The sequence below is a fragment of the Camelus dromedarius genome, chromosome 2 (assembly GCF_036321535.1).
Source record: "Camelus dromedarius isolate mCamDro1 chromosome 2, mCamDro1.pat, whole genome shotgun sequence".
In the NCBI taxonomy this organism is placed as follows: Eukaryota; Metazoa; Chordata; class Mammalia; order Artiodactyla; family Camelidae; genus Camelus; species Camelus dromedarius.
This window is the reverse complement of record NC_087437.1, coordinates 6,350,189-6,374,135: the sequence shown is the minus strand read 5'-3', so window position 1 is coordinate 6,374,135 and position 23,947 is coordinate 6,350,189. Positions and strand designations below refer to the sequence as shown.

Below are 23,947 nucleotides of genomic sequence, written 5' to 3'. Positions count from 1 at the left end.
GTCTGGCTACCAGCAGCAGTTTCTCTTTACGTACCGCTCTAGCTCCTATTGCTGCGTTCTCTGCCGCCGCAGCCCAGGCAGAAGGCAGGTCTTTTCAGAGGTTTCTAGTTCAGACTGCTTGAGAGGCACGGAGAATTTGAAGCAGCCCATCCTTTGAAGCCAGGCGGCGAAGGTGCTAGTTTACTGATGAACGTGAGCCTGGCGCTCACCCAAGATCTGGTCTGTTGTTACTGGTGTGGAACTGGGCAGCCCTGCCACAGAGGCTAGGCTCAAGGCAGCTTCTTTTAGAGAGTGATTGTGACAGTCATATTCAGAGTGTGCTGGTCTGTAAGGTTAGAGAAAACGGCTGCCTTGACTCGGAACGCTCTTCCAGGGCAGGACTGTTGTGTAAATATAGGAGTACACTATTTTATTGGCTGCATGGTGCCTGTATTCATTTCTGAGGACTGCCATAACAAAGTACCACAAATTGGATGGTTTACGTTACAGAAATTTATTATCTCACATTTCTAGAAGCTAGGAGTCTGAAATCAAGGTGTCCTCAGGGTTGGCTCCTTCTGAGAGCTTTGAGAGTGAGCAGTTCTTAAATCTTGATTATTTGTTTAAATGTCCCTTTCTTTTTAGTAATCAACAGATTTACTGAAGATGATAGTCTGATAGTATTAGTATTGTAGTAATGTAGTTATGTAGTAATATACAGTATTAGGATGCCAGGAGGTAAAATATAATTAATAAAATTGGAAATGTTTACAGAATTTGTGTTGGTGGGTTTCATTTAAAAAATTGATCCTTTTGCTCAGTGTATACATTTTCAATAGAATTATTTTTAATAGGAAGGTGCCTACTACATGATGGCTTGGCAACTAAGAGTTTTATGTCCAAACAAACGAATTTAAGTTAATTATTTTTCAAAATCTCTTTTTGATCTTTTGTAGTACAATGATTCTAAAGAGATGGTTACAGTATATGCATGACTCAGACCTTGTGCTGTACACCAGAAATTGACACATTGTAATTGAATGTACTTCAATTAAAAAAAAAGAGATGGTTACAGATGTAAAGTAAAATTACATCTGATTAAATTGTCAAGCTGATTTAAGTTAGAATTATTCTAATCATTCTGCTAAAATAAATATGCTTTCCTCATTTTAATATTAAATTTAAAATGTAGTTGTAAACTATAGGAATTATAATAATGTTTTTAGATTTTCCCTTAGACTTTGAGTGTTTTAATTTTGTATTCTGCTGTTGAAAATGTCAATACTACTTTAAATTTTATTTAACATGATTCCTCAGATTTAAGTATTCTGACCTGACTGAGAAATCTACCTCCTCCCACTAAAATGAATGTATATTTTATGAATTGAGTCTTGCCATTAGAAAAACCCCTCAACTTCTTATTCACTTAATTTATTTTATCATTCTCCTAATGTGTATGTTCATGGAAGAAGTTAAACTCAGTTGCTAGGCTTCTTCCCTCCCTTCTTTCTTCCTTCCTTTTATTTTTTTATTTGAAATATTTTATACTTTTGGAAGAATTACAAAAATAGTACTTTTCACCCATCTTCTAATAACGCCTTTAAAACCCCATAGTATAATTTCCAAAACTAAGAAATTAACTTTGGTGTAGTACTATTAACTGAATTACTGATTTTATTCAGGTTTCATCAGTTTCACTCCTAATCCCTTTTTCTGTTTCAGGATCCAGCCTCAGAACCCATGTTGCACTTATTATCCTATCTCTTTAGCCTCCCCCAGGGTGTGGTATTTCTTCAGTCTTTCTTTGTCTTCGTGACCTTGAGACTGGGAAAGGGTACCAGTCAGCTGTGCTGTAGAATCTCTCTCAGTTTGGGCTTGTCTGGTGCTTTCTTACCATGGGATTGATGTTAAACATTCTTGGGAAGGACACTACAGAGGTGATATCCTCGGTGTATCGTGTCAGTAGTATGTGATGTCTTATTACTGGTAAGGTGGCAGCTTTATGATTTATTTATCTTAGGTGAGATTCACATAACATGCAATTAACCATTTTAAAGTGGACAGTTCAGTGGCATTTGGTTGTTGTGCAACCCAACACCTCTATCTAGTTCCGAACCATTTTCATCACCCCAAGAAGAAACCTGTGCCCATTAATCAGTAGCTCCCAATTTCCCCCTTCCTTCAGCCCGCCACACCCCAGTCTGTTTCTGTGGTATACTAATTCTGGGTATTTTAGATGAATGGAATCATACAATAAGTGTTCTTTTGTTTCTGGCTTCTTTCACTTAGTGTAATGTTTTCAAGGCTCATCCATATTTTAGTATTTATCAAGTGCTTCATTTCTTTTTGTGGCTGAATAGCATTTCATTGTTTGTATATACCACAATTTGTTACCCATTCATTTGTTGATAGACGTTTGGGCTGTCTCCTTTTGGCTATTGTGATGAGTGCTGCCTTGAATTAACATGCATGCACATGTATTTGTTGAACTGTTGGATTGTATGATAATTCTAACAAACTTTTCTGGTTCAGGTATTCTTTAATTTTTCTGGTTTTCATTTGATTGATCTTAACTTTCTTGTAGAATAGTAGGATACCACAAAATTGAGAGCAAAAATATTCTTTGTAGATTTTACATGTCAGAGTGGTTATGTTTTCAAACCTGGAAGTATTTGTCATTCTGACTGAGCTGTTTTTTTCTGGATTTGATTGTTGACGACTTTACCTGTTTTTCCCATTTATAATGATAACAAGATAGTGCTTGAGTCCATGAGTTTGTTGTATTTTACTTGTTATCAGTTGGTGGTGTATTGCTTTGTCCTTATTTTGGAGTTTATCTTCCAACATACCAGAAATGTACTACTGTAAGGCAACCCCAAAGAACAGTGTGAGGAAACTTTTAAATATTTTTTTTGTTTCAGATTTCTTATATAGTTTTGAACCTTCCTTTGTAATGATTTATTTTTACAAGATAGATAAATAATGTAGTCTTGATTTTTAAAATTGCTTTATACTTTTCCATTTAGCAGATAAAGAAGGAATGATAATTCTGCTAGAAATTTGGTAAGATGGTAAATGAGAAAAAAAAACTCCTCGACCTAAGAATAGATCAGATCTATAAAGGCTGTTCTTTAGTCTAGTTTTCCTTAATCTTGAGTGACTGAGGAACTAATGTGTGGTTCCTGAATGGATTTCCACCATAGGACTATGAGTTGGCCCTTCAGTGACTTAAAATAAAGTCTTTGGTCTTTAGGTCATCTTGTTCCAAAACGACCAGCTTCTTTATGCCGAAACTCTGTTGGCCCAGGAAATCTCCCTTTCCCCATGTGGTGGGAAGCTCCGGCAGACCTGAGGCTTTTCAGGTAGAGTCAAAGGAGTCTTGAAACTTCTAGTTTTGGGTGAGAGTTTCAACTTTTGCATTTTCAGCCATCTTAGGCTTAAAGTTCTAGAGTAAGACTCATGGTCTACTGTTGATCTCACGGTAGACATCTGGTGTTGACACAGGTCTTGTAGCCAAATGGTCTTCATTGTAGTGGGAAGAAAAATTTGGAATTTTTATGGAGTAGAGTGAATTAATGGATGAAGAATTTGTGAACAACTTGAAGCTACAGAAAGTTTGTTTCTGTTAGCAATTCTTAGAAGTCGGACAGTACTGTGAGGGCCTAGACTTACAGTTCGGGTGATGTAACTTATGGTAGAGAGATACTTCTGATGAGGTAGCATGTATCCCCTACACCAGTGTCACTCCTAGTGTGTGGAATAGGGGAGCAGACTTAAACTTAATACTCCTGTTCTTTGAAGTTCAGGTTTTTTCTCTCCTCTCCCTCGTGTCTTGGTCGTGTAGTAGTTAATTGTCTAGTGATTTGCAGTGCCACTTGGTTGTGAAACTGTCTCGAGTTATTGCAGAGCTTTGGGCAGCTGGGATGATGACATTTAAATGCTGGGCTGCATATTTAGGACTTAGAGTGTCTGTAATCTGGGATACTTGCTGATAACAAAGCCATTGATACTTATAAGCATTCTCATTTTTGGAAACTCATATTTTTTTTTAGAATGGGGAATGTGTTACTTTTTTGAGTGTTCAATTTTTAAATAAAAATGTTTATGAATTTTAGAGATGTAAAGAGATTTAAATGATATTTAAGAATTCTTTAGGTACACCATGGTGACTATACATAGTTAGTAATACTGTATTGTCTGTTTGAAAGTTGCTATATTTGAGAGTAGAGCCAGGAAGTTCTCAGCACAAGAAGACGAACTGTAACCATGTGTATTAATGACATTAATAGACTTATTGTGATCATTTTGCAGTATATACTAATATCACTATGTATAAAATAAATAAGCTACAAGGATATACTGTACAACACAGGGAATATAGCCAATATTTTACAATAGCTAAAAAGGGAATATAGCCTTTAAACATTGTGAATTACTGTGTTGTACACCTGAAGGTTATTCATATTGTTCATCAACTATACCTCAATAAAAAATAAAAATTAAAAAAAAATACTAATATTGAATCATTGTATGGTACACCTGAAAGTAACATAATGTTATATGTCAATGATATCTCAGAAAAAGAAAAATTTTTTAAATTCTTTTAATTCAGATGAATCTGATAACTTCCTTTTTTTTTTTATTGAAGTATAGTCAGTGACAATGTGTCAGTTTCTGGTGTACAGCATAATGTCCCAGTTTTGCATATATATATTCTTTTACTTTTAGTCATAATAATTAAGAACTTCATCCAATTCTTGAAAAAGGGAAGATAAAAGAATATTTTTATTAACAAGAAAAATTACATGCAGTGATCCCAAGAATAGTAATGGTAAACCTACCCTGTTTTTCACTGGTAGATAGTGACTGAATTGATGATAGTATCAGGAGTATGATAATAAAATGAAATTTCTATATGTGAACACAGTATAAAATCTGAATGTTTGTTTCTTTAGTCAGAAGGTGGGATTGTTTTGTATCATGAAGTTTAAAAGGAATATGGTAGTCAGAGATGCTGTACCTTAAGTAACTGTTATAACACATGCATTCACCACTTTGCACGTTAAGCCATCAGCTAAGACTTCAGAATCACATCAATGGGTACATACATTAAAGATGATCCCACTGAAAAAAAGGGAGTGAAATTCCTTTAGCAGCTTTAAACCGGGGGTAAAGAGGGGAGTACTTTTGTAAATACAGAGCCACTGTGTGTGAGCCCTGCTTTGGAGGCCTGACACTAAATTCAAAAGTGTAACACATTGTTTTCTCTTCTTTAAGGAGATCCATTTGGCTTGTCTGGAGTGTTCTCTCTCCCCGTCTCCCCTCCTCTGTCACTTGTGAATTTTTCCTTATGAGTAGGAAAGAAGTTAAAATCACTTTTAGCCATCTGAAATTATTGCTTTATTATATTACTGTTAAAATTTATTATGCTGATAACTTAAAAATGTCTTATTTAATCATATGCATATCTGTATGCGTGTATCCATCATAATGATCAGAATCCAGCATTTCTGCTGCTTACCCTGCTCCCAGCACCGCTCTCTCTCACTGGACTCAGCAGAGTCTGTAGCTGACTTCTTTGTATACCAGCCTCTGTCACCAACAAGTGTGTTCTCTGCATGGCAGCAAAGTGATACCTCGGTGATGAAGGTCAGGTCAGGCTACTCAAAAATTCCACTTTCTTGTTCATTAATCTCTAAAATCTTACAGCTAGCTTTAAGGCCGTATCACTCGACTCCCCTGCAACCCTCTCTCATCCTTTCCCTGACTGCAGTCACAGCGGCCAGGGTGGGTTCTTCCGGCAGATGAGTGTCCGCCCCTGCAGGGTCGCTGCCCCTGCTCTTCCCTGTGTCTGGAAGGCTCTTCCCTTGGGTAACACAGGCTCTTTTCTTCACTTTCTTCAGGTCTCTTCTCAGATACCACCTGGTCAGAGAAGACCTCTTTGAAGACCACCTTGTATAAAATCATGACCTCGTTCCTTTCTCCACACCCACCCTCTCGCGTTCCCTGTACCCTGCTTTACTTTCTTCTGAAGCCAGTATTATCTGAGGTAGTGTGTATTTATTTTTGTGTTTTGTTTTGTTTATGATCACCCTCTTAAGAATGTCACTTTCATGAGGGCAGGAGCTCTGTTTGATTTTCTCAGGAATATCTAGCTTGTGGAACTATGCTTTGCACACACTGTGTTGTTTATCTCTTGAGTGAATGAATGAATGATTAAATAAGGGGAGGAGCATCCTAGGCAGATGTGAAAAGCAGTGGTTGTTTAAGGAACTGAAAGTACCTCCCTGTGCATTTGAGGTGGGTGAGGAAGTGATAGCTCTTTCTTCCTCTTTGTTCTCGGGCTGTTACGTGTAGTATTGTCATCTAGGCTACAGACGGTAGACTTAGACTTTGTCCTGGGGTATCATGGATGCGTTGACAGTGCAATTCACACTGATAGACTACCCATGTGATCAGACTAGCAGTTTAGAAAGTCTGATTGCTAAACATGAATGAATTAGTGAGGAGCAAGACCATAGGCTTGGTGACCATTTAGTGGACAGTAGTCCTGGGGCATCACAGTGGCTCCTGAACTAGACTAGTCATATCAAGATGATAAAAATGGACAAATTCAAGAGATATACCATATTTAGGAAGCAGGCCTAGTAACTGATTAGATGTGGAGCAAGAATGAGGCAGAAGAATCTGCCATGACTGGCTAGGTGTGTGGGATGCTATTCAGAGATAAGGCGCAGGTTTGGAGGTACATGGTTATGGATATTTGAGTCCAGAAGGTGTTTGGAGTGTTGCATTAGTTTACTAGGGCCACAGTCTGAAAGTACCAAAAACTGGGTAGCTTAAAACAGAAATTTATTATCTCAGTTCTAGAGGCTAGAAGTCCACAGTCTAGGTGTTGACAGGGCCGTGTTCTCTCTGACTCTCTGGGAGAGACTCCTCCCTTACCTATTCTAGCTTCCGGTGTTTGCTGGCAATCCTGGACCTTCCTTGGCTTGCAGATGGCCATCTCTCCACTGGGTGTCTTCACATAGCCTTCCTTCTGTGGATGTGTCTCCATCCATGTCCAGATTTCCCCGTTTGATAAAGATACAAGTCATATTGGATTAAGGTCAACCCTAATGTCCTCATTTTAGCCTGATTACCTCTGTAACATGCTATGTCCAAATAAAGTCACATTCTGTGCTACCAGGGGTCAGGACTTCAACATATCTTTCATTGCTGAATGGTAGAATATTACCAAAAATGAACAGGATGTGATGAATTGAATTAACATAGGGTAGGAGGATAGGAGGAGAAAGAGGTAACTTCACTGAGGGTTTGCTGGCCCGTGGGAAGGGTAGGGGAAGGAAGGACAGTCCAGGCAAGAGGGGGAGGGAAGTGAGTTATGTTGTGAGCCTGCTGAGTCGGGAATTGAGGTGATAGCCACGTGGCTCCGTGATCTAGTCAGAATTCAGGGAAGAGATGTGCATCTAGGTAAGGGCTTTGCCAAGAGAATGTCTGGGTTTTTCTAGGCAGAGAGGAGAGAGCGAGGAGAGCCAGGGCTGAGAAGGAAGCTAAAGAGAGCGTTGCTTTGCTGAAATGGATGCCTTCATCCATTATAGAAACAAAATCTCTTGAGAGGATCTAACCCTTTACTCTAAATGTCAGTTCTAGTAACGTCTAGATAGTGGATTTAGTAGCTGGAGTGGTCGCTGCTTGAACAGAAGTAGAGTTACCAGTTCCTGACAGCTGCGAGTCAGCCTCTGGGCATCTTGCTAAATTTTCAAATATAATTATACAGTAGACTTCCTTGAACAAATTCTGTGTTCCCAGCTATAATTATAACTGCTTTTCTTGCCTATAGCCTGTTCTTTGTCTTACTACTCTCCTCCTCATCTCCCCCTGCTGGTTAGAAATATCCTCTGGTCATTTGGGATCTGAGAAAATAGGAAGGATTTACAGCAGTTTTCTTTCCTAATCATAGACTGACCAGTGCACACCAACCTCCTCCTTTCCACTCAAGTCTAAAATACATGTCCACTAATGAGAAGCCATGTTTTAGAGCACAAACTAGCAATATTCTATATTAAATAAATATTTATTTTCAAATAGAAATTTGGAGATAGAAATTAGGTACGTTGTACACTCTTCTCTGCAGCTGCCAGAAGGTGACCACCGTGGCTTGTCCACTGCTCCAAGTAACAGTTAAGACTCTTAAATAAAATCTCCTTCATGACCATGTGTTAGACCAAGTGTTGTTGTGCTTGTTATTTAATAAATTAAGGTCTGTAACCAAAGGTGAAGTCATCATAAATCCTACAGCCATAATCCTGTAAGAGTTTCTAGGACTCATCATGACAGTAATTTGTAAAATCAGAAATATGAGTGGTATTTCCTGTTTTCTCATCTATTTTTATCACCCAAATATCCAGTGTGAAAATAAATCACTTTAAAATGTGATTTGTTGTCCTTTACAAATATATTGTAGTTTGGGGGTGATAAACTTCAAGGACGTATTTCCATGTCATTTAGATTATAATCTAAGTCATTTTAATGTCTTTCTTAAGAAATAACTAAAATGTATAGGTTTTTGAATGTGCGGAAGAAGAGATATGCTTGAACTTTCAGCCTGCGGTGGAAATAGTCCAAAAGGAATTACGGACCTGTGTCAATTCTATATTATATGTGTGTTGTTTGTCCCTAATTCTTTACTAAAAAATACTTGAGTATTTGCTATGTGTTAGTCACTGTGCTTGTTGCTAGTTTACTGAGGTTTTAGTTTGAAAAACTAAATTAAAATGATACCCTTATAATGGTAGAGGTATACTTGAGAATAAACAGTAGTGTATTGTTGTCTATTAAAGTAATTCTGAGTATTCTGGGCAGCTTTAAATATTAAAAAATAGGACGTCTCTTATACAATAATTGGTTGACATTTTTTGACCTCTATGTAAAGCTGCAGTATTTAATGAACAAACAAGGAGAAGAAAGTTTTGATAAATAAGGCATTCTCTGGAAACATTTAGAAATAAGCTTGAAATCTTTTAGCATGAGATTTGCAGGTATTTTTGTGTGTGTGTGAAAGAGTATGTGAATAAGGTTATGTGTCATGTCTGTATCCTGTCATAGGAAAAATAGTGTCTTGAAAAGCAGAGCTTTGGAATTCACTGTTCTGAGAGATCTCTGATCCGTACCAGTGTGACTGCTCATGCGGTGAGGTTTCAGGTTGAGGAATGAGATTAGATTTGCAGGGGCAGAATATTTGCTGTCCTTGTTGTTTTGGTTTCCGAGGAACGCTTACCCCTTAGCCTCAAATGTGCTGTGGTATTAGCTACTTTAAAATAGATTACTCAAGACTCTTTATTTGGAAAACCTTAAATATGCATCGTGATGCATTACTTGCGATAAAAAATGAGGCTACAATTATGTGAAACAAAACACTACAGCTGCTGACAGATGTCATTAACAACTTACTCAGACACAGATCCTTCAGAAGGGAACTGCTAGACATCTGATTCGGTGAGTTGAGGTCATTAGCTCAAGATGGAATACTGTTGTCCAGGACATTGATTGTTTTTGTCTTTTGGCTTCAGCCTTCTGATTATTTATTGGGACCTTGGTGTTTGATGTAGTCTAAAAACTATTCTTCTGAATTACAATGAATAAATGGAGAAGGAATGAGGGAAATAGTAAATCACCATGGTAAACGCCACAGTAATAGTTGTAGGCAGGATCCATTCCTGGATGCCAAAAATAGGGGGAAAGTTTGAGGACAAACAGCGTATTTGCAGTCTAAAAGTATCTCTCCAAGACATTTAATAATCACAAAGGGAAAAATAGTGACTTTGCAGGAGATAAAGCTGGCAGTGTTGAACCCATGTTAACTTTGTGGCTTTGATACCTGTACTGTAATTACACATGATGTTAGCATTAGAGGCGCCTCGGTGAGCAGTATATAGGAACTCTACTGTTTTTGCAACTTTAAGCATAACATTATTTTAGAGTAAAATGTTTTAAAAAGCCCATTCTTCTGGAAGTCTGGTCTAGTGCTCTCATGCTTCTGTGAGACTGTGAAAGGTGCTCCTCTATTATAACGAGGTATCTTTGGTTTTAAAAATAATTACTTTGGACAAAGTTCAGGTTAGACATCTATTACAACAAATTTTCTCAGTGCCCTGTTGCTGACTACCATTTGTTGCAGCATTTCCCATAATCATCTTTTAGTAGCAATTGTAGAAATGCCCAAGTTGTCTTAAGTTGTATAGAGATGTTAGTTGATCTCTGCTGTAGTCACTGAACCAACCTATGGAAGAATTTGAAGATTAGCAATAGATGACATCTGAAAGCGACACCAGAGTGAATAAATAGGAGGTATCAAGGATTCTGTTCCATCATGAGTTTACACACATGCACAAAAATGTGGTCGCTTGTTTCCAACGTGTGAAATACAGGTAATACAGGGTTTCCAAAGTTTGTCCTTTTTCATACAAACCACCACACTTTAAATGGGTTTCAGCTAAGAGAAGAAATCTCTGGAAAGTGGGACACAGAATGAACTTTCTGTTCTATTTTGTAAGTAAAGCAGATCACTTGTCAGCCATTTGAGATTAGAGCTGCACAGTAGCCTTTATAAATAAAAATCTGCAGTGCCACTGTCTATATGGAAAAGCATTATTTCTACTTACACAGAGGAGGTTTATGCCTACTGTTGCAAATAACCACTACCAGACTGAACTTATTGAGATCAGTGGCTCTGTTACTTTTCACGAAAAATGTCCATCTAATAAAGCCTGGTGATAAATTCATACTGACTGACTGACTGAATGAACATGGAGACTGTGTAAGGTGGACTTCCACATTAAATGTAAAATTCAGATGTTCATAATAATGCAACTTTAGGGTTGAATATTTAGACTCCAAACCATCAAAAGTGGCAGTTTTCTGGAGAAGTAACTCCTTTCTACAAATCTGTACTTGTAATTAAGTGCATCTCACATTTCATATTTGGCAATGTGACAATACTCTGAGTATTTCCATGCCTAGATTTGTTGCATTGTGTGTCAGCAGCAGGGTGGATTTTAGTGATGGCTGGGCACACGTAGCCCCTGGAACATTCCTTAGAGAGTTGACAGTTTTTTTTTTTTCCTAATAATTTGAAATTAAAGGAATAGAGAGAGTGAATGAAGAAGTCTCCTGTTTCTGGCATATAATTCTTAGCAATCTTATAAAAATTATTCTAGCCAGAAAATATTTCCAAAATACATTTATTAGTATTATTTATATTGTAAAGATAATTTAATGGCATAGCCAATTTGTGTCATTAGCCAGCTTAAAACATACTCTTTAGAGGAGTACATATGAATATATTTATTGGAATACACATACTGAAATCAATGGCTTCTGCTTTGTTAAAAAGTTGATGATTTTACATTGTTACAATTATTTGTTTTAATATACCCCCTTAACCCTCTTTGACAGAAAGGTGTACTTTAAAAATGTTGTGTTTTTACTGGTTTAATAAGTGGTTCCTCTTATCCTCATCAAGGCATGTTATGTTTAGCCCAGTCAGTGCGTTTTCAAAGTCATTTATAAAAGCAGATTTGGTTATATTTTCCCAGAGTGCCCCGCAAGCCAAAAGGCACATGGAGCCATGTCTCCTGAGACCCGGGTTGAGGTAAGGTGGCAGGCTCGCAGTGGGCCACTGTGCAGGGATGCGAAGAGGTATGCCTAGAAGCAGATGTTAAAAGCACTTTCTCTTTAGATCATCTTATTTCATACTGCATGATAAGCATCTTGATTCACCATGGCATTAGCAGCAGTAAAATGGGCGATATCATGCAGGACTGTCTTTAAACGTGTACTTCCAGGTCAGAACAGAGCCTTATACTGTGTTTGTTATAAATCCACGTGTTCTTCTCGTCCAGATAACTGTAATTGCAAAGTAGAGCTTGCTTCGACAACTGATGGCAAGACAATAGTATGCTATCACCCTTCTGTGGACATTTCCTTTGAACACACAAAACCTATCCCTCGGCCAGATCCTGTGCACGGTAATGAAGAAACACATGACTGAGCACTAAAAACTAGATTAGAAGAAGAAGGCGAACACTTTGAGCAAGGACCCACAACAGAACAACTTAGCAAAGTGCTCTTTACTACTAAGCACCGTTGGTATCCTTATAGACAGTGTCACAGATGTCGTAGGGAACTGGAGTCTCCAAAAGACAGATGACATTGAGATTTTCAGGACTCAGAGAAATGTAATCCTGCACCTTATTTACCATTTGAGAAAATGCAATTGAGTATATTCATTAATATGTTACATAGGAAAATAATAAGATGTCTTTTCGTATTAAAAAAAGTAGATTTGGTTTGCGTACTCTGAACTCTGGAGAAGTAACCATGTGCATGCAGTTGGCTGCAGGCAGAAGGGAAGGCTAATTTTTTTCTGTGTTTAAGTACTACAGGATGTCTGTAGGAAACAAATTGCCTAAAGTCTCATTTATTCTTTTGCACGTTATAGTGTCTAAAGGAACCATTAATAGTAGGTGGAAGAAAGTATTTGTAATTTTAATTTATTTTTTATGAGGAATGTAGGCTTTATATTGAAAATACATAATTTTAATGTTATAAGATACATTCATTCAGTTTAAAACTTGGGGTGGATTGGGAAGTTGATGGGGGTTTGGTTCTAACTCTGCCTCCTACTCTCCCTGGGATTTTAAACAAGTCAGTTTGTCTTTCTGAATCTTTTTTCCTCATCTATAAAATATTGATGTTAAGAATAACTCTACATTATGTGGTTTGTGAGGATTACATCAACTAAACATGGTCATGTATGTATGATAATACCGAAGTGCCAGGGCAGGTTGCCTGACTCCACTTCAGATCTGTGAACAGCGCCTCCTGGAGACCCGTCGAGCACTGTGCTTGGAACACGATGGTCAAGCTCTGTCGGCTCTGATTTTTTGATGAAAATATGCCTGTGAAAGGGTGTTGTGAGTTGTAGTTGTGAAAAAACAAATATAAAAAATATTTAAATGTTAAAACACGGTTAACCGAATTGATGAAGTTTATATCACAAACCCCAAATCTGTACAAACTAACTCATTGAGATCTTACTTAATGATTAATAATATCTGATTTTGAACCAATAAAAAAAAGTAATACTATGTAATACTGTTCGCAAGCATCAGATTTTGGGCCATTTCAAATCATTTCTTTTTATTTTTTTGTGGGGGAAAAAGTCATTAGTCTGCATTTATAATCAGGACTAGCTTCCTGTAAAATTATTTATTTTAACTTTTTATTTATAGATTTTGAAATTTACAATTCTAAATACAGCAATAGTAAGGCACTGCATTTTTGCAGGAAACAAAAAGCACAATTAACATAAAGTCAGAGCCAGCCACAAATAAAATATTCCAGCAAACTGTGTAAGGAAAAAAAAATGCTCTGGGAAGCAGATGCCAAGAAATGTTGCAAAGGTGGCCTTATTACATTGGAAAGAAAAGAATACAGAAGGGTTAGTAGTAAGGGGAGGAGGAGGAAGAGGAAGGGGGAGGAGGAAGAAGACGAGGAGAGTAGGTAGCAAATAACATTGAACGAGCACTTACTAAGTGCCAGACACTGGTAGTTCTAAGCACTTGATGCAGATCTCTCATTTAATCCTCCCAACTACTTTAAGAGTTAGATCCCCACTTTACAGATGAAGTTGCTGAGGCTCGGAGACTGAAGTAACTTTTCCTAAAACACAATAGCCAGAGTGCAAACTCAGGCTTTTGGGCTCTGAAAGTCATGCTCTCAACTACTGTGTGTACTGCATGGCTACCATCTACTCAGAATGTAGTTTGTACATATTTCGTGAATAATTTTTAATGGTATCATGGGATTCTCTTGGCTTGAGGGTATTGATTTGGCCTTTTAAAAAAGTAATTGGTAAATTGTTACAATCCCTGATACCCTCAAAAGTAATAACCCTCTCAAGAATACTTTAGTAATAAGACCTTAACTGTCTTTGCAGATGGGTTTTTTTTAAACATTCCCTCCATGTATGAGTAATTTCATTTACATACTTCTAAGTTTTAATAATTGTCAACTTAAGTAAATGGATGAAAGCATAGGAATGGTGAAGTGTGGGTGTGGGATTGTGTCTCCAGTCTTTTAGGCAGGGACTGTTCGTGAATTTTTGTACTTTAGCAGACTGTCCTGTGCCTAGTGGACCTATTTTATTTCTTTAACAGAATCTCACATAGAAGGAGCTTTATATCTAATTGCTACCTCACCATGGTCAAGAAGAAAGAGGGCCAGTTGTGTAACCTTGCTCTCAGCAGAGTGCAGAATTGGCTGAAGCAGGGATGGTGAACGTGCAGCCTCCGTGCACCCCCTTTCCTTTGCTTGTTGCAGACCTCCACTCGTGGTGTACTTTCTGGCTTAACCACAAGGCGGTTTCAGAATGTTCTTAGCTTTAGGGAGCCATTACTGGTCAACCAGAGTTTCCAGGGATGAAAACCTATCTGCTGTTGCTGGAATAGACAGTTTGGGATGAATACTAATAGTTCTGTACCTTTTTCCTGCATGTCTAGGATTTGATGTAGCCTAAGCTTAAGAGAGCTGACTTACTATCTTTTTTTGTTTTTTGGTATATATTTATTTTTATTGAAGTACAGTCAGTTTACAATGTTGTGTCAATTTCTGGTGTATAGCACAGTGCTTCAGTCATATATGAACATACATATATTCATTTTCATATTCTTTTTCACCATAAGTTACTACAAGATATCAAATATAGTTCCCTGTGCTATACAGCACAAACTTGTTTATCTGTTTTATATATAGGAGTTAATATCTGCAAATCTTGAACTCCCAGTTTAACCCTTCCCACCCTCTTCCCCCACTGGTGATCACAAGTTTGTCCTCTGTGTCTGAGAATCTGTTTCTGTTTTGCAAATTAAGTTTGTTTGTCTTTTTTTTAGATTCCACATATAAGTGATATCGCATGGTATTTTTCTTTCTCTTTCTGGCTCATTTCACTTAGAATGACAATCTCTGGGTCCATCCATGTTGCTACAAATGGCATTATTTTATTCTTTTTTATGGCTGAATAGTATCCCATTATATAAATATGCCACAACTTCTTTATCCAGTCATCTGTCAATGGACATTTAGTGACTTACTATCTTAGATTGGTAAGTGTGCAAGCACTTGAGTAAGTGTACTTAAACACACTTGAATTTAGCACAAGATTGATCCTTCCCCCAAAACTCACCCTTTTTCTGAGATATGCTGTTAGAAAACGTTCTTTAGGTATCATTGCAGTTCTTTTTTGGACAACTCTTCCATAAATTTACACTGAAAAGGTTATGCTTGGTTAAGGAGAGGGAATAGGCTATGTCTTGTGATCTAACTCCAGTTCATTGATAAGACTGATGTATTGGGTTTTCCCAGAGAAACATGACTAATAAGCTCTGTGTGTGTGTGTGTGTGTGTGTGTGTGTGTGTGTGTGTTTAGAAAGATCGAGAGAGAGAGAGTGAGAGAGATTTTAAGGAACTGACTCACAATGGAGTGGTTATGGAGGCTGACAAGTCCAAAATCTGCAGGTTAGGCCAACAGGCCAGAGCTGATGTTGCAGTTCAAAGGCAGTTCCAAAGGCAGACTAGACTGCTGGCAGAATTCCCTGTTCTTCAGGGGAGATCAGACCTTTTTAAATTAAGGCCTCTAACCAGTTTGGTGAGGCCCACCCCCAGTAAATCCTGTAATCTGTTTTATTCAGTCTATTGATTTAGATGTTAATCTCATCTAAAAAATACCTTCACAGAAACATCTCGAGAAAGGTTTAACCAAATACCTGGATACTGTGGCCTAGCCAGGTTGATACAGAAATTAACCATCACAGTTAAGAAGGCTGACTCGTTCAGTGATTATTGAGTTCCTAATAAGAGCCAGGCTCTGTGCTACATACCAGAGGACCTCAGCAGATTTAAAAAGAGAAAAGTGTAGTTGACAGTTTTTTTTGTTGTTAACTAATCTTGGGAATAGAAATTAGTCATGCTTATACTAAGTACGAAAGAGAAAATATTGCTTAAAAATGTGTTATTGGGGAGATATATTCAATGTCTAATAATTTTATATTTAATTTTAAATTAAATTTAGTGAGAATTACATTGAATTCAAAGAAACATTTATATTCAGTTTTAGAATTTTAGAATGAATGTATTCTCTAGTATATTATTCTAGAAATGGTCTTTCAAGCTTAACAGAATGCAAATCTCTTTAGGAGTAACTTGTGTTGAATGGTAAAATGCTGCTTCATCCAGACCCCTAGCTCTGTTTTCTTAAGAGCATTGCTTTTTCCATCTTAAAGGAGAGCCTAAGATTCAGCCTACATAGAACATTTACCTCTTCTATTGAAACATATCTCTGGCCTTCTCTGCCTAAATTAGAGTGAGTCGTTTCTAACATGCACAGGAAAGGGGCTTTTCAGAAACGCATGTCATACCTTTCCCTGTTTTATTTGCTTTTGGATTGTTACCAGAGATGGTGAAAGATTTCATTAGAAAATAGGAAAGTAGGGATATGATATAATACAGAATGAAAGAAAGTATATATTGATACTTGAAATGAAGCCTTAATTGTTATGGGGGGAAAAGGTGCCTGATGAACATTTGCTCCTTCTTGTGGGGTTTAATTCTTTCCTGGAAATTAGTCAACACATGTTAGCTAAAAATGATTTGGATTACAGTTTTCCACTGTTAAGGTAAAAAGCTTGAACTCTGTATTGGGTAAAATTACTCTCTTCAGAAACATGTACTAGTGCATTGTGCGTGTGGGTGCAAGTTCTGAGTAGGGTGATCGTAAGCCCGATTTGGTGAGGCAGTCCTCTGAATGCCTGCTCTCCTGCCTTAATTCTTTTTTAGCACCTTGGATTAGTCTTTTTTTTTTTTTTTTTTTTTTTGTTCCTAGGCAAATTATCGCAAATATATTGCTTTAAAACAACAAGAATTTTTAATTATATAGTTGTATAGGTGAGAAGTCTAATGTAAATCTCACCAGGCTAAAATCAAGACATTAGAGAATCTACTACCTGTTCTTTCAGTTTGTGAGCAAAGTTCAGTTCCTTGTGGTTGTAGGACCTTGGTCTCTTTTTGTTGTTGCCTATAAACCACGAGGCCTTTCTGGCTTCGTTGGGAGCTGCATCTTGGCTCATGGCACCCCTCTCCAGTTTCCAAGCTAGCAACAGCAGCTTGAATCCTTCTCATTTGCATCTGTCTGATGCATCCTTCTTTTCTCAGAGCATCTTTCTTTCTGACTCACATGATTAGCGTCAACTCACTAGGAGAATCCAGGGGACTCCTAGCTCAAGGTCCGTAACTGTAATCACATCTTCAGAGTCCCTTTTGCTGTGTCAGGTAACATATTCACAGGTTCTAGGGATTAAGACATGGGCATCTTTGCGGGAGTGGGTGCATTATTCTGCCTTCCACAGCCCCTTCTCACTCTTAGGAATATCCCAGTTTGGCCACTAAATTATATGGTCATCTAGTTTCTGAGTAGCCAGTTGAATTATTTAAAATATAAATAAAAACCGAAACTCAGATTTCTTCCTCCCTCTCTTTTAAATTTGTGTTTCAGTTCTTTTCTTTTCTATTTCCTCTCCTGCTTCCCTTTGACACTTTTGCAGAGGTCACGAAGAGTTTTCCTGGCTCACTTGTTAGAAGTCAGCAAGAAGGAAGTGTATGTCATTTCTCTTTTGCCCATTATTTACAGATAAAGAAGCCACATGTTTTATAGTGTGATGGTGGACAGCATTCTTTTAGTCTTTTATTCGGAAGCCAGCCATTCTGATGTTCCTCTGTGTTTGGTGACAAGGTAATTGCTGAATCCTGAGGTTGTCGCATCTAAATTTGTGCTGCTGCTTGTGCTGACACTGTCCTTAGACTGTTGCATGGGAAGAGGAGGGATTAAGGCAAGCGTTTTCCCATCTCTATCTGTAGACTTTATTTTATACTGAAGACTGATAGCCGGGCATTGCATTCATTTAAATAGCTGCCGATTTTTTTTTTTCAGAGGGGCTGGTTTTATATTATAGAAACAATTTTACTAGTACAGGTGCCTTTTAATAAAGTAATTACTTGTATGTTTTTGTTTCACATTTTTGAAAAATTTTACTTATTGAAACTACATTAATTGAAGAAAACAATTACATATTTTATGTGTATCTAAAGACCAACTGCCATTTATGTCTACTCTTCAACTTAAATTTGTAGTCTGGAATTTTTCCCAAAGCACACAATATAATTTGTATTCAAATGGATTAATTTGTTCCTTGGACAATCTAAAGAAGGACCAATTTATGATTTTTAACCCTATATCTTATTTTAATAAGCTAAGTAGGTATTTGATGCTTGCTAATTTATATGTGCTTGAGTCCTTAATGTAATAGTGAATCCATCAGAGTTTTGATTTAGTAAGTAATGCACGAGATATAAAACCAGTGCTACCTGCCTCTACAATTAATTCCTTTCTTTGCAGTTTACAATGCCAGTTTTACACTCCATTTGCTGTCAGTGAACATGTAGGCGGCAGACGCAGCACGTATTTATCATCACCAAGTTCACTATCATACAGGAAAAGTACATTAATATGCCATACAGCAGTCTCACACATATAAACAACCACTTAGCATTTTTTAAGAACATATCTGACTTATTGATTAGCTTAAATACCTTTTAGAGGAGTGTGACACCCACGTGGAGTGCACACATTCATGTACTTATCCGAGCCAGCGTGCTGGCGCTGATGAATGAGTGTCTCCTCTTCCTGTGTTGGCGCGAAGATCACACCTCAGAAAGCTTTTCCCTTTCTGTCGGAATCCCTCAATCTTGTCACAATTAAATTATTTTCAGGGTTCTTCAGATAAAGTGCACTCTGGAAAACAACTTTTAAAAACCTTATCATACGCTGACATTTGCGTCTGGTGTTCTGAGCCTCTTTATCTGAGGTCTGGGCTGCTGTTCTCTGTCCCAGGCCCGGGGTGGCTGCGCTGGGCACTGGGCATTCTTCTTCGTTTCTGCTTCCCTTGCGAACTCGTGTGTTCTGTAAACTGCCCCGTAAGTTAGCCTCCAGTTGGGTTGTGTGTTCCTTTTAAAAACATGTACAATACCTGTTAGATAGTTTTTTCTTATTGGAACATTTTGTTGAAATTAGGGAATATCAAAATAGAACACCTAGTTTACATAGATACTGACTGAAACCTCAGAAAACAGTAATAAGAAGTAACACAGATATGAAGAGTTGGGGGAGGGATGTAACTTATATAAAGGATAAAGAACAGATGAGTATGGTTTGTCTTAGTCTTTTATGTGCATTTACATGCATTCTAGAACTAGGAAATTTTAAAAGAAAGATGTCCTGACCTTTTCTTTTAGTGAAACAATGCAACAGGAAGTTATGTATTTAAAAGTTTTATGGTTTCCTCAGATACGAAGTTTATATACTAATATTTTCTCTCTCTAAAACAAAAAGAAAAACAGAATATTTACAAATGCTTGTTCCTTGCAGTGCTCAATCTGACCCTGCTTGGGTAAGGTTTCTGCGAGTGCCCTCTGAGGGCAGTGTTCTTCTTTCTTGAGTCATTCCTTCTGGACTGAACTATCTAGTTCAGCCAGTCACTCCGTTTCATTTTATTTGAGTTAATTTCCACAGATATGTTTATAGAATTTGTTAAAAAGTGTGGTATAATCTTCAGTCTCTGCTCTTTACTCTTCCTTTCCCAGATTTGCACTATTACATCTTCAGAGAGCACTCTAACATCTGTAACTCTGCATTTGAGCTCATTTTCATATTTCCATCTCTCTGCTTCTTACTGTCTTGAAACACAGTGAATGTCTAGAACTGAAAGCATCATTTTGCCTTTGACCTTTTTTTTTCCCCCAGTAAAGTTCAGCCATTCTTAGCTTCTCTCCCATTATCCTTTAGGGTCTTTATCTTAGACCTAGGAATTCATTGCCTGTGTCTCCCTTACCTGTCACATCTAATTAGCTAATAGTCATAGTCGTTTTTGCTCCTACCAGTTCCTTACCATCCTCAAAAGCCAGCCTTGTTGCTGAAACATGGCCTTCATACCCCACTTACCAAATTGAGACTCAAGAACAGAGTTTTGGATGAAGTAGAAAAGGCAGCTGTATTTCTTTGCCAGGCACAGGAGGTCACAGTGGGCTACTGCCTCTAAGACCATAAGCCTTATGGGGAGAGAAGGCAGGTGTTTTTATAGTAAAAATTCAAGAGTTCAAGGGGTGGAACTGGTTTTTATAGAGATTGTATACAGGGTAACAAATTGTTGCAAAGTTGTTATTTTTGCAGATGCAGGGGTTCCCTTCCCTCTGCTGGGTGTGAAGTTCACGGCTGGCTTTAGAGCTCTCCTAATATTCTTGTACCTAGAACAAAGGATGAATAGGAAGGGGCTCTGTGGAAAAGAGCTCTAGAGGAAAACGTGTGCAGTTTAAGTCAGACTTGATAAATGCTTTTAGCCTTTTAAGCAGGCTAAGGCCTGCAGCTCAAGCAGTAGGATACAAGGAAACCTCAAGGAGTCAAAAGGATGATGGTACTGGGGTCAGGAGCAGGGCACTGAGGGCAAGAGCCCTGCATGCGGCACCAGCACCACAGGGGTGCTGGGTGGACCACCCAAGCCTCCCTCATTTCTAGTCCAACCCAAGTCAGGAAGAGCATGAGAAAAACCCTTTAAATAATTATACAGCTGAGCAGTTACAAACACTGATAACAGCCCCATCCACTCCTCTACAGCCGTATTCCTGAATACTTAAGAAGTTTTTGCTCCTCGAACCTGAAGTATTTGCTATCCTTGCTGTCTTGAAATCCACCCCATGTATTGTTGTCAGACTAACCTTCTAAAGCATTGCTTTTACTCTCATTCTCCTGTTTAGGAACCTTTAATGGCCCCGTTTGTCTATAGATTGAAATTTGGAATATCTAGCCTGATTTTCAAGGTTCTCCCATAAAGTTGTCCTAATTTACCATTTAGCTTTATCTTCCATTAGTGAGTAACGGAAATTGTCCCATTTCTGTGAAGATGGTCCCAGCATACTGAGAACTTTCCTACATTTGCATGTTCTTCCTTATTTCACAGTATTCTTTAATCTCTTCTCCTTTTTGTCCTTGAAGTCCCTCGTACTTTATTTATGCTCATCTAAAGCTGACATGCGTTTTTCCTAACTTGCAGCTCATGTCCTGCACACTTGTGAAACCTTCCTGAACAGTGTGGTCTCCTGTGATCTCACCCTTCTCTGAACTCCTGTTTCCATTTGTTGCCTCTCCTGCGGCACATTCTACATAATAGTGTTTTGCACTATTACTTGTTTTTAGTTGGGTTTAGGTTCTGTATTGCTAACAGGATTTTAAGTGTCGTGAAATCAGGAACCATGTTATATTTCTTTATATCTCTCTTATGGACTAAGTATTGTTCATTACAAATCTCAAATGATAAATTGCTATTTGCTCTGCATTATTTCCACAAATATTAATTGCTAAATGAGGTAAACAAAAGAGGTATGGAGCCTGTATTCATGGACTTTACATTCTAGAAGGGAGAGATAAATATTCGACACCTAATTTAATGGTACCTGTTTAATTGGAGTTGAGGAATGTGGTTTGTTACTTTTTTGACAAGTGAAAAACCAGAAAATTGCCTCCTTTTTTTCTCTGCTCTTATTGGTATGTTTAATTTTTCTTACTTTAAAAACAAATTTTGATTCAAGATAAATTACTCTTGAAATCATAGGTTTTCAAGTGGTAAAACAATTATTTTCTTCTAAATGTACATAATACTGATATTCTCTATGTCTGGGTAAATTCAATAGACAAAATAATGAAAAGCATTATTCGCATATTTTTGACATTAAAACAATTGTAAATTTTTATATCACTTATATGATATCTAAACTGATGTGAAATAACTAAATGATAATGAAAATAGTTTTTAAAGGAAGATTCCCTAAACTCAAACCTATTAAAAGTTCTTATTTAATATACTAAAGCTCTCTTTTGTAGGAGAATAGGATTAGATTAAAATTAAATACATTATTAGACACATTATTATTTTAGCTTTAAGTGTTTCTTCCAATGGCTTGCATAGCATCATCTGTTTCATAGGTATGGTTTTTTGAGATTGTAATAACCCATAGAAAGTTAATGTTGAAAGAATGGCAAAGTATGCAGTGAAACGAAAAGTTATTGTATTTGCAAATGTAAAATCATAATTTACATAAATGTTATAGTTAGGAACATTGTGAATGTAAATATGCCTTCTCTAGTCTCAGTCCTGTAATGCCGTTCTCTGTCCAGTGGGAGATGAAGAGTGATGTTGAGACTGCAGTTTAACCTATTATAACAGCTTTAAAAAAATTAAGTAGCGTTGATGTAAATATGAGGAGGGAAAAGAGTATTTATCTCCATTAAGTGACATAAAAAGCCCTGGTAAGAATAACAGGCGGGTGGGTGTGCATTAAGCAGTGAAACCCCTAAATTCAGATGCTAATTATAAGCACAAGGACAATTGCCTCCCACATACTTAACTGTTGTGTATTTTCTTTAGTCGAAGTATAATTCAGAGTTCTTGAAGTACTGAATATAGCTTTTATTTTTTTGCTTCCCCTTAGCGTATATATTAAAAAAAACACAATAAAAACACTTCTGCTGGACTGTGATTTTGATGGATGTAGGTGGAATATTAAACTAAATGCTATGAAGATAATTCACATCATTGCTCTTGGATGGTCTTTATTGAGTGCCTTACTTGCATCCCACTATTAAAAAACAAATGTTTAGTAGTAAAGTTAAAATTATTTAAACATATTTGAGCACAGTTTACTTTGCTGTCATGCACCAAGGACTTAAATTTAAGGCTTAGATTGTGAGAAGATGTATAAGTACAGACGTAAGAGTGGATTTGTTTAGATTGTTACAGTTTTTTAAACTTATTTTGGTGATGGTCTCTGGCATCATGTCTTAAAAGTGATATATAGCTGCTTTATCATCAGTTCTGACATTTTTAAGTATCTAAGAAAAAGGAATTTCCTTTGCATTTTCTCCATTCCCTTTCAGTGAAGATTTTGTAATGTATTTGATTGCTGAAAGGTATTTAGGACAGAAGCCCTGTTCTTAGAAGGTGGCTGGCTTTTAAGTGTAGAATAGCAGGAAAAGTGTTATAGACTGAAATTATTTTGAAAACTTTGTTTTTAGAAATGGGAGTACAAAAAAACCCTTTGTAATCTTGCCACTTCTTTATTCTTAGGTATGCTTTTTATTTAGCTTTTAGTAACTTGTAATTTAAGATCACAGTTATTAGGTGTATTTCTGCATTTTATATATCGCTCCCAGATGCTACAGTATTAGTTTTTATCACTGCATATTTTATGAAATGTCAGCCTTCTGTTGGCTGTTCACGCAGCATTGTTAGTGATCAAAGACACAACATGAAGGAGAGGGATCTAAACAGTTGGCTTATCTTTGTCCTTCACTGTGACGAAAATACTATAAAATTACTTTCTTATGGAAAGTCAAATAAAGGCATCACTTAACATGCAGTGAAAGGATAAATGTCTTTGTCTTTTAATGAAATAAAATCTGAAAGTGTTTAATATCAAGAAATCCACTTACAAAGGGAAACATTTCTAATGGTACTAAGTTTTCCTTTGTAAGGAGCTAGAGTAATGCACCCTGTGTGATGTTGTAACACTTGCTAAGTGGCAGTTCTATAACCTAGGAAAAGCCACACAGTTTTTGACAATGCAAGAGGTGACTCAGTTTAAACTCTTAATTTTTGTTACCCAAAACACGTTCTAGAAAGGTGGTTATTAGGTTTAGTATGTGCATTAAGTTGTATATGATTTGGTTTATTATTTTCTTGAACTGACTGACTTTGTAGTTTAAAACTTTATTCCATAGATTTTAAAGGTCCTTTTTTCTCTAATG

The 23,947-nt window shown here is 37.1% G+C and overlaps 1 protein-coding gene and 1 pseudogene across 7 annotated transcripts in view; both read left to right on the top strand.

The window, feature by feature from the left end:
- TBC1D5 (TBC1 domain family member 5) overlaps positions 1-23,947 on the top strand; it is a 498,316-nt gene that overhangs the window by 76,228 nt on the left and 398,141 nt on the right. The window lies entirely within an intron of this gene.
- On the top strand, positions 10,600-15,258 carry LOC116158216 (large ribosomal subunit protein mL42-like; annotated as a pseudogene).